This window comes from Bison bison, unplaced genomic scaffold (genome assembly GCF_000754665.1).
Source record: "Bison bison bison isolate TAMUID 2011002044 unplaced genomic scaffold, Bison_UMD1.0 scf7180017862938, whole genome shotgun sequence".
NCBI classification, from domain to species: Eukaryota; Metazoa; Chordata; class Mammalia; order Artiodactyla; family Bovidae; genus Bison; species Bison bison.
This window is the reverse complement of record NW_011493510.1, coordinates 11,047-21,094: the sequence shown is the minus strand read 5'-3', so window position 1 is coordinate 21,094 and position 10,048 is coordinate 11,047. Positions and strand designations below refer to the sequence as shown.

Sequence of the window (10,048 nt, the reverse complement as noted above, 5' to 3'; positions counted from 1 at the left end):
TAAGCCAACTTTTTCACTCTCCACTTTCACTTTCATCAAGAGGCTTTTTAGTTCCTCTTCACTTTCTGCCATAAGAGTGGTGTCATCTGCATATCTGAGGTTATTGATATTTCTCCTGGCAATCTTGATTCCAGCTTGTGCTTCTTCCAGTCCAGGGTTTCTCATGATGTACTTTGCATATAAGTTAAATAAGCAGGGTGACAATATACAGCCTTGACATACTCCTTTTCCTATTTGGAATCAGTCTGTTGTTCCATGTCCAGTTCTAACTGTTGCTTCCTGACCTGCATACAGGTTTCTCAAGAGGCAGGTCAGGTGGTCTGGTGTTCCCATCTGTTTCAGAATTTTCCACAGTTTATTGTGATCCACACAGTCAAAGCCTTTGGCATAGTCAATAAAACAGAAATAGATGTTTTTTTGGGACTCTCTTGCTTTTTCCACGATCCAGTGGATGTTGGCAATTTGATCTCTGGTTCCTCTGCCTTTTCTAAAACCAGCTTGAACATCTGGAAGTTCACATATTGCTGAAGCCTGGATTGGAGAATTTTGAGCATTACTTTACTAACGTGTGAGATGAGTGCAATTATGTGATAGTTTGAGCATTCTTTGGCATTGCCTTTTTTTGGGGATTGGAATGAAAACTGACTTTTCCAGTCCTGTGGCCACTGCTGAGTTTTCCAAATTTGCTGGCATGTTGAGTGCAGCACTTTCACAGCATCATCTTTTAGGATTTGAAATAGTTCAACTGGAATTCCATCATCTCCACTAGCTTTGTTCATAGTGATGCTAAGGCCCACTTGACTTCACATCCCAAGATGTCTGGCTCTAGGTGAGTGATCATACCATCGTGATTATCTTGGTCGTGAAGATCTTTTTTATACAGTTTTCCTGTGTATTCTTAGCACCTCTTCTTAATATCTTCTGCTTCTGATTTCCTCAGAGGAGAAGGAAAAATAAATGGTCACAGAACCTGACATGCATAGAGATCCAAGGCAAAGGAAAGGCTTCAGAGGGGAGGAGAGGGAGGAAGGAAGGAAACTATATATGAAGGAACTCCTGAAAGCATCATAGCAGCTCACAGCTCCATTGTCATAATCCAGGAACACACCAATCCTACTCAGGGGCCTTTTCACAAACTGAACTAAGGGTAGGGAATTGGTGAAGAGGATATAATGGTCATTCATCTTCTTAGAAAATAGAACAAATGCTTCTTCAGAATAAATACTGAAGTTAGTATCGCTTACCAAGATGTCCTTACTGACCCCCAGAATCCAGCTGGAGGACTGAGTCACAAAGACCTCCCAGTAATACCTCCCAGAGGAAAAGGCCTGAGCTTCCCAGGACACAACACCCTCCACAACCCGGGGCTGTCTGGACGCACCGTGGTCGTTATCTCTGAACATCACACTTGCATCATCGAGGATCGCATGGTGAATGGTCGTTGTCTGACTCAGAATGTTATCCACTGCAGAAAGAGCAGAAATCAGGTTAGCAAGTGGGATTTCCAGGTCTCTGAGAGGCAGAAGGTAGAGTTCCCTACCTAGTGAGTTGTGTTTTTTTTTTTTTTTTTCCCTTTTCCCTTCTCCAGGGAAACCCAAAGCAAAGATATCTCCAAAGGTCATGACATTTGATAGAAATCCATAAATGAACAGCTTGAAAGCTTCTGAAAGGGTGTCTGGCTAACTTTGTTCACATATTCCTTGCCTTTTGATTGTTTTGAGGTTTATCTAATAGCATTGCAGTTCTTCTACCTAGGCCACTTGTCGTTTTGTGCGTTTTGTGTCGTTTTGTGTCACTGCCTCCTGATTTTAGGGACAATAAATGTTCTTTGTACAATGGATAAAAAATGCACATGAAATGCAGAACACATTAAAATCCAGCAATGCCACATTTAGCCTTCCAAAAGTGAAATAACCTGAATAAACACAATATTGATGACTACTCTGAAACCTAAATATTCTGTCTCTTTGGAACCACATGAGCAACTAGCTTGCTCCCTTTTGCTTTGTCTATGTCAAATGTAACTAAACATGTGTATATGACTTTGAATTTTCATTAAACTACAGGTTGGAAAGTCCACCTTTGATCTTTGCAATCCAACTATAGAGACAGAGAAGATGTAACAACTCTAGGAAGTTATGTACTACCATTATTTCAGAAAAATAACAATACAAATCACCTTCCTAGGAAGCTCTAAAGAAATGCAGTTCTGATCACCAAAGGGCTGACCCTTACCTCTGAAGTTGTTAAGCATGTCCAGAATTCCAGAGACAGGCCAACAAGTGAGCTCTGGGTTCATGGGCTGAGGCTTCTGCATCTCTGCCAAGTCAGTCCTGTAACAAATGACACCCGTTACATTTCAAGGCCAAAGTGTAATCATGTGACCATTAAAAGAAAGTAGTTTTTAACCCAGGACATTTTGTTAGAATTCTCCAATTTGAGGTGAATTGTATATATAAAATATTCTACACAGTTGGGAATATAAAAATTTTACCATATCTTTTCCTAAATATAAATTATATCAAATTTCAACTTCCTCATTGTTCTCAGACATTAGTCCAGTTTTCAACTCACTGAACCTCATTCCCTTCCTCTATTCCATCTCATGTAATACAAAGATCCTGGGCATTGTACATAGAGAAAAAGTTCAGTCAGCAAGAGATTTCAGTCAGCAAGTTGTCATCAAGGATATATTCAGTGTCTACAGGGAAGAGGTCATTGAACCAGACCTGTTAGCTCTTGTCAGGTCAGCTAGGGTCTCTAATTGCAACCTGGTTCAGTCAGTCAGTCAGTTCAGTCACTCAGTCATGTCTGACTCTTTGCAACCCCATGATTTGCAGCACACCAGGCCTCCCTGTCCATCACCAACTCCCGGAGTTCACCCAAACTCATGTCCATCAAGTTGGCGATGCCATCCAGCCATCTCATCCTCTGTCATCCCCTTCTCCTCCTGCCCCCAATCCCTCCTAGCATCAGAGTCTTTTCCAATGAGTGAACTCTTCGCATGAGGTGGCCAAAGTATTGGAGTTTCAGCCTTAGCATCAGTCCTTCCAATCTGGTTACCTTAGTCCAAAAGGTCTTAACTTCTCAGTGGGCAGAGCAAAGCCACTCTGAGGTCCTGCCTACAAGGGAGCTTGCAATGATGAAAGACTGAGTCACTACTACTCCTCAGAATGAAAGCACAGTTCCTTTTATTATTCTTAGGGAATTTGCCTCTTTCGGGCCGTTTTTACCTTCCAACTCACTGGGGTAGTATTTCCTCTATGAGATATTAGAAAATTCCTTCTAAAGTTTTATTGTGGTGAGGCTGGAGAGGATGGAGTGAGTGGGTAAAACATAGCCCAGAATGCCAGAATGTTTTCAGATATACTGATTTCAGCCAAATGAAAAAGAAAACTTTAGAGGCCAAGGATTCAAATTCTTCTGAAATAAAATAGGAAATAACCAAAAAGACAATATTGGTCATCTATATATGAAGGTTCTACTCCTATAGAATTATACAAGGATTAAATCTGTAAATTCTGGGTTGTTTATTTATGCATTTATTTATGTATTTTATAAGAAGTACTTCTGGGACAAAGCTATTTAAAGTATATATTAAATGTAGTAGTGTGTACTACATATGGAGAAGGCAATGGCACCTCACTCCACTCCAATAATCTTGCCTAGAAAATCCCATGGAAGGAAGAGCCTCGTAGGCTGCAGTCCATGAGGTTGCTAAGCGTCATACACGACTGAGCGACTTCACTTTCACTTTTGACTTTCATGCATTGAAGGAAATGACAACCCACTCCAGTGTTCTTGCCTGGAGAATCCCAGGAATGGGGGAGCCTGGTGGGAGGCCGTCTATGAGGTCGCACAGAGTCGGACATGACTGAAGCAACTTAGCAATGTGTACATGTCAATATGAAATTCCCAATCTATCCATTTTCACAACCTTATCCCTGGTTCTGGATGGAAAACACTGAGAAAAAATTCCAGAAAGTAATATGGAATATTCCACAGGCCAAGGACCTATTTACATTGCATTTAACTTACATTGTATATGTTAGTTGTTATAAATTGTCTATAGATGACAAAATGTACTGGAGCATGCTTGTAAGTTAACTGCAAATACTATGGCATTTTGTATAAGGAATCCTGCATCCTGGAATTTAGATATTGGGGAGGACCTGAAAACAATCTCCCATGCTACTGTTAGGGGAAGCATGCTGACTGAAACTGCCCACCCTGGCCAGGCACCATAGTAACCATTTGCATGAGTTGTTTTATGACAGGAGGCCCTGGTAAGGAACATAGAACTAATAAGCCACCACCAACCAGAAGAGTTTGGGAAAGTTCAAAAGGAGACACCACAAGTCCGACCACCCCCCAGAATCCTTCTCTCTGGCATCCATCTTGGCTGAACAGCGTGTGCACCACCAGGAAGGACTCTGAGTCAGAATGACTGGCCAAAGACAACCCGGAAACGAGTTCCATCACCATAAACCCTGAGGCTGAAAGCCAGGTGACAGAGCAGTCCTCCTGGGTTCCCTTTCCCTCCTGCTCTCTGCCTCGGCGCCCTTCCCAAAAAAATCTCTTGCTTTGTCAGCACATGTGTCTCCTTGGATAATTCATTTCCAAGTGTTAGACAAGAGACTGCTTTAAGGCCCTGGAAGGGGTCCCCTTTCCTGCAACAATACTAAGGAATGACTGTGCATCCAGTTTATTAAAAAAGAGAACAACCGTTCTAGAATTCAAAAAGCATTAGTATATACTCACGTTTGCAATATGTTTCCCAAGGCCTGCAACGAGGGGAAAAAAAAAAAAAAAAAAACGGTCATGAGATTTCCATCCCTTCACTCAATAATATTGTTTTGCTACTTCTCTATTTCTTCTCTATTCTTTGTTCTATAAGATTGTTTTGCTAATTCTCTTCTAAGGCATACTCAGAAGACATCTTAATAACTCACCCTAAGCTAAAACATGAGGGGCTCCCTTGGGGCACATTAAGGAAGGAAGGAGGTCAGAAGAGTGTGTAATGATGCAGCAACACCTAGGATTCCATTATTACTAATTGCCAGGGCTATTCCAAAGGACAGAGCTCACCATTTAACAAAACAATTGAGTCAAAACAGGGAACCATATAAAACAAATTAGAGTGAAATTGATGACTGTTCTAAAAATCTTGCCTAGAGAACAGGCAAAACTTCAATGTCTCCAGAAAATTTGGGATAATGGAGAGTGACAAAGATTTAGGGGAACACATATTGAGATTTACTCCAAGAATATTAACTTTCACCTGGTCACAGAATTTTTCTGATTTTGGATCATTGGTCTGGATAGTACTCCTGATCACACTGAAAAATATAGTCATATTTTAGCTAGGAAATGGGCAAAAATCTTTCAAAGATTACCAGGATACAGTGAAATAAGTGATTAGACAAATATAATGATAGGAGTCTACTGGCATCATACCCTAGCTGAGAGTAACAGTATATGCAGGTGATATTTCAGTGTCACAGCAGCTCATCTAGAAGAGTGTTTTTCTCTCTCTGAGACTGGACATTCCTTTCTCACCTGGAGCAGCTCCGTGTCCAGCTTGTGGCACATCCCAGTCAGCTCTCCATACATTTCTCTCAGACTTTCTCTGTACTGAGCCATTCTGAACACACTGTCCTTGAGTTGTAGAAAAATATCCTTGGCTTCTTTCTTCAGGGCCTCCAGATGCAGTTTCTCCTCCCCCTGAAGCAACGGATGCATCCTCTAATATTCAAATTTAATCATCATCTTCCTTAAGGCCACATATTTCTGAGGGGATAGAGCATTCAAAGCATTGCTTATGTTTACATTTTAAAAAAATCAAATATCATTTCCTAGATGTCATCAAGAAATTTCTTGACAAACTGTTTGCCTCACATATCTTTCTATCCATGATTTCTCTGAATTCTAGTTTTCCCCTGTTTGAATCAAGCCATCTGAAGGGTCTGAAATTCTGCCCTCAGGAGGATTCTTCAGGGTTCTTACTCCATCAATTATTTCCTCTCTAATGTGGATCTTGTTTTCTGCTTGTTCCTTGCCATGATTTTTCTAAATATTCTTTAATGAGGTAAGTCTAATTTTGTACAGTTTTAAAAATATGCCCTCTTTTCCCCTTAGGTACTACTCTATTCCTCTTCTCTACTTGAGAGTAACATTGAGTGCAGTGTTGTATTATACTTCATTTCTGAGAAGTTTTAACCAAATCCTCAACATTTGGCCTAGGAACACTTTTCATGCCGAGGTTTTCCCATGTACTAGCATTCCTTGAACTAGCATGTATTGGCCTGTTTCATTGTGATAACTGATAGGTCATTTGAAACCACACCTTTTCAAGGGAAGAGATTAATATCCTTTAATGAGAATGTAAACAGGTCTAAAAGCTAGAAGTATATCAATATCTATACAAATAAATAGTAACTTTTTCTTGTTACCTTAAATGACCAAGTTTTTTAAGCTTCCTGATTCAGAATGGTGTCCATTTCTTTTCTTATTTTCCTGAAGAAGCCCATTCTCTTCAGGAATTTCTCCTGCAAAATATCCATGGGATTTAGTGACATAGAAGATGAAAATGAAAATTTCATCCACCTATTCATGATCAAAGACAGCTGTTGGTTACACAGAAACCTTGAGTTAGAATGCTGTGGTCAGATTTTCCCACACTAATCTGCATCTAACGCTTGAATATTAGAGTGACAGAAGTGTATGCTAGAGAATTGGGGAAACATTACAGATACTCAAATACATGTCCTAAGAAATTGAGACTCATATTTATATAGCTTTATTAGGAAAGCATCAAGCTCCCATCAGAAACCTGTGTCCCTGGCGCCACCCACCCCGGGATGCTGCGTTTCAACGTGCAGACAATTGGGCAACAACACTGAAAGGACACATTATATGTGAGGATCCACACTGAAAAATCCCACCTCCACTATCTCCATCCCATCACCATCATAGCATCCTCATCTTCTTCTCTGACTTAGGAGCCTCTAGATCCCAAACTGCTCTAGAGGCATCACCTACCTGGGATTCCTCAGCAGCCCTTTGTATCCAACTGTGGCTGTGAGCTCCATGCTCGGGGCATTCAGAGCAGGGCCCACAAAGCAGGGTCTGGTCAGCCTCACAGAAGAGGCCTTTGGCTTCCCGGTGTGTCACACAGATCTGTTCCTCAGAACTGTGGTCGTGGTCAGCTCTGGCCTTTCTGGCAAGGGAAGCCAGGCTCTTGAGGACAATATTCGTTGTGAAATGGGGCTTTGCTGATATTTTCCTGCACTCAGGGCAGCTCTTTGGAATCCAGTCTTCTTCCCAGCAAAGGCTCAGACAGGGACAGCAGAAGCTGTGCCCACAGTCTATGGTGACGGGGTCCAGGAAGTAGTTCATGCAGATGGAGTAGGTGAGTTCATTCTGGAAAGTTTCCAGTGTGTCTGAATCCATGTTTCTAAATGCTAAATACAGAAATAGGAAAAACTGTAAACAGGTCAGTGTTTGCTTATAACTTAAATAACAAAACTACTCCTTACAAGAGAAAAAAAAAAAATGTCATTGCTCGTTCAGGAAAACAATTTTTCCTGGAGTCAATTTAAACCACCAGAGCCTGTCATAGTTTGAACTGGTGAATATTCCCAGCTAACAATAATCAGTAAAAAAATAATCAATTATTTAATAAACCAAATAAATATGTTTTATTATATACAAGGATTTCCTCTCTACAATAGAAATTCCAGACATTTGGTTAATAGAAAAACATCAGATTCTTTATTTTCTTATATTTCCCTTTTTGCCCATTCCACTTCTTTGGAATCTTTACCAGTTGATTGGATCTATTTTGAACACTTTTCACTTATGGACTGAAAAGTGAGAACTTTAAAATGATAGCAAATGTGACCATCTCAAGAAGATTTTCTGATTAATTTAATCCATTAATTCATATTCATCTATGAATTGTAGACATTATGTTGAACATTTTAGGAGTATTATATGTTTTATTTCCCTGGGTTGGGAAGATCCTCTGGAGAAGGGAATGACAACCCATTCCTGTATTCTAGCCTGGAAAATCCCATAGACAGAGGAGCCTGGCAGACTACAGTCCATGGGTTCACAAAGAGTCAGACAGTTGAGGGGCTAAGCACACACACGTGTGTTTTATAAATATTCATGTCTCTAGAAAACTCTTTTAAGACATAAAAACATATAATAACATATGGTCATGAAATAATGATGAAATAGCTTAATATTATAAATAGAAATATATTAAAACTAACTTATTAACAGTTATTTTAAAATTTTAAGTCATTTAAAAAACTTAAAAAAAAAAAAACAACTTGTTTTCTTGGATGAGACCCATACAAGTAAAGAGGTAATGAAAAGCATTTGGATGAGAGAAAGTGGGCATGAATATATACTTTCAGTTATCATACTCTGTGACCAAATATTTACTTTAACTATATGATTCCTGTTTTCTTCCCTGTCTATAAGAAATTGAATAGGAGAGGTGACTTCTTTCCAAGGGTGAGAATATAGGCCTGGTCAAAAAAAGAGACAGAGTCCATGGGGTCACAAAGAGTCAGACATGACTGAGTGACTTTCACTTTCTTTCACTTCTTAACATAGTATTGGTAAAATAAGTTACTAGTTTAAAAATCCCACGTGGAATAAATGCTTGATGCAGCGTTCACTTATAGATATTTCTGATAAAAAAAATTACCTTTCTGTTCACAGTCACTGAAAGTTTCATTTTGAAGTGAACATAGCAGAATTTCATTGTACCTTGATAGAACTCACCTTTGGATACAGTTGATGAAATGTTCTACTCCTGTTCCTTAAGTAACTTTGTTAAATTCAGTTCAGCTTAGGTGCTCACCTCCTCCTGGCAGAAAGTTTCCAAAGTCTCCACAGTGCAACCTACTTCAATCCAGACATCTATTAGACTCTGGAGAAGAAGGAGTTTGCATCTTCAAGAGATGCTTTAGATATTCTCTGAAGACCACGCCCATTTCCTCCAAGTGACAGTGTTATGGGCCCTGTAAATAGATATAGGTGCACATGATTAGATTTTGCAGTGTTGAAAACACTGTAAGATGCCAATGATTGAAGTCAAACTTTTTAAACCTACTTAATCCAATTATCACAATCCAATCTTCACTAAAAAGTCATATGCTGAATTTATAGTTGTTTGGACAATAAATGAACAACACTGTATGAATTTAATATCTCCATTTAATGAACTATATTTCTAATTCTAGATCACAATTATATCTATTACTTTGGGTAAAAATCCCTTAGAAGAAATGGAATAGTTCTCATAGTCAACAAGAGTCTGAAATGCAGTACTTGGGTGGAATCTCAAAAATGATAAAATGATGTCAGTTTGTTTCCAAGGTGAATGATTCAGTACCACAAATATCCAAATCTGTGCTCCAACCACTGATATGGAAGAAATGAAGTTTATTTGTTCTATGAAGACCTACAGCACCTTCTAGAACTAACACCAAAAAAAGATGTCCTTTACATTATACAACATGAAATGCAAAAGTAGAAAGTCAAGAAAAACCCAGAATATCATTCAAGTTTGGCCTCATATTGCAAATGAAGCAGGGCAAAGGCTAATAGACATTTTTCAAAAGAACACACTTGTCAAAGCAAACACCCTTTCCAACAACCCAAGAGATGACTCTACACATGGACATCACCAGATGGTCAATACCAAAATCACATTGATTATGTTTTTTACAGCCCAAAGTGGAGAAGCTCTATACAGTCAGTAAAAACAAGACCTGGAGTTGATTGTGGCTCAGATTGTGAGTTCTTATTACAAAATTCAGACTTAAATTGAAGAAAGTAGGGGAAACCACTAGGCTCTTCAAGTATGACCTAAATCAAAACCTTTATTCAGTGGAGGTCATGCATAAATTCAATGCATTAGATTTGGTAGCGAGAATGCCTGAAGAACTATGGATGGAGGTTCATAACACTGTACAGCTGGCAGTGACCAAAACCATCCCAATAAAAAGGAAACGCAAGAAGGCAAAGT

General features: G+C 39.3%; 1 pseudogene; it reads right to left on the bottom strand.

Annotated features, from left to right (window-relative positions):
* Nucleotides 1–911: 911 nt before the first annotated feature.
* Nucleotides 912–9,254, bottom strand: LOC104983507 (annotated as a pseudogene).
* Between the last annotated feature and the right edge of the window lie 794 nt (nucleotides 9,255–10,048).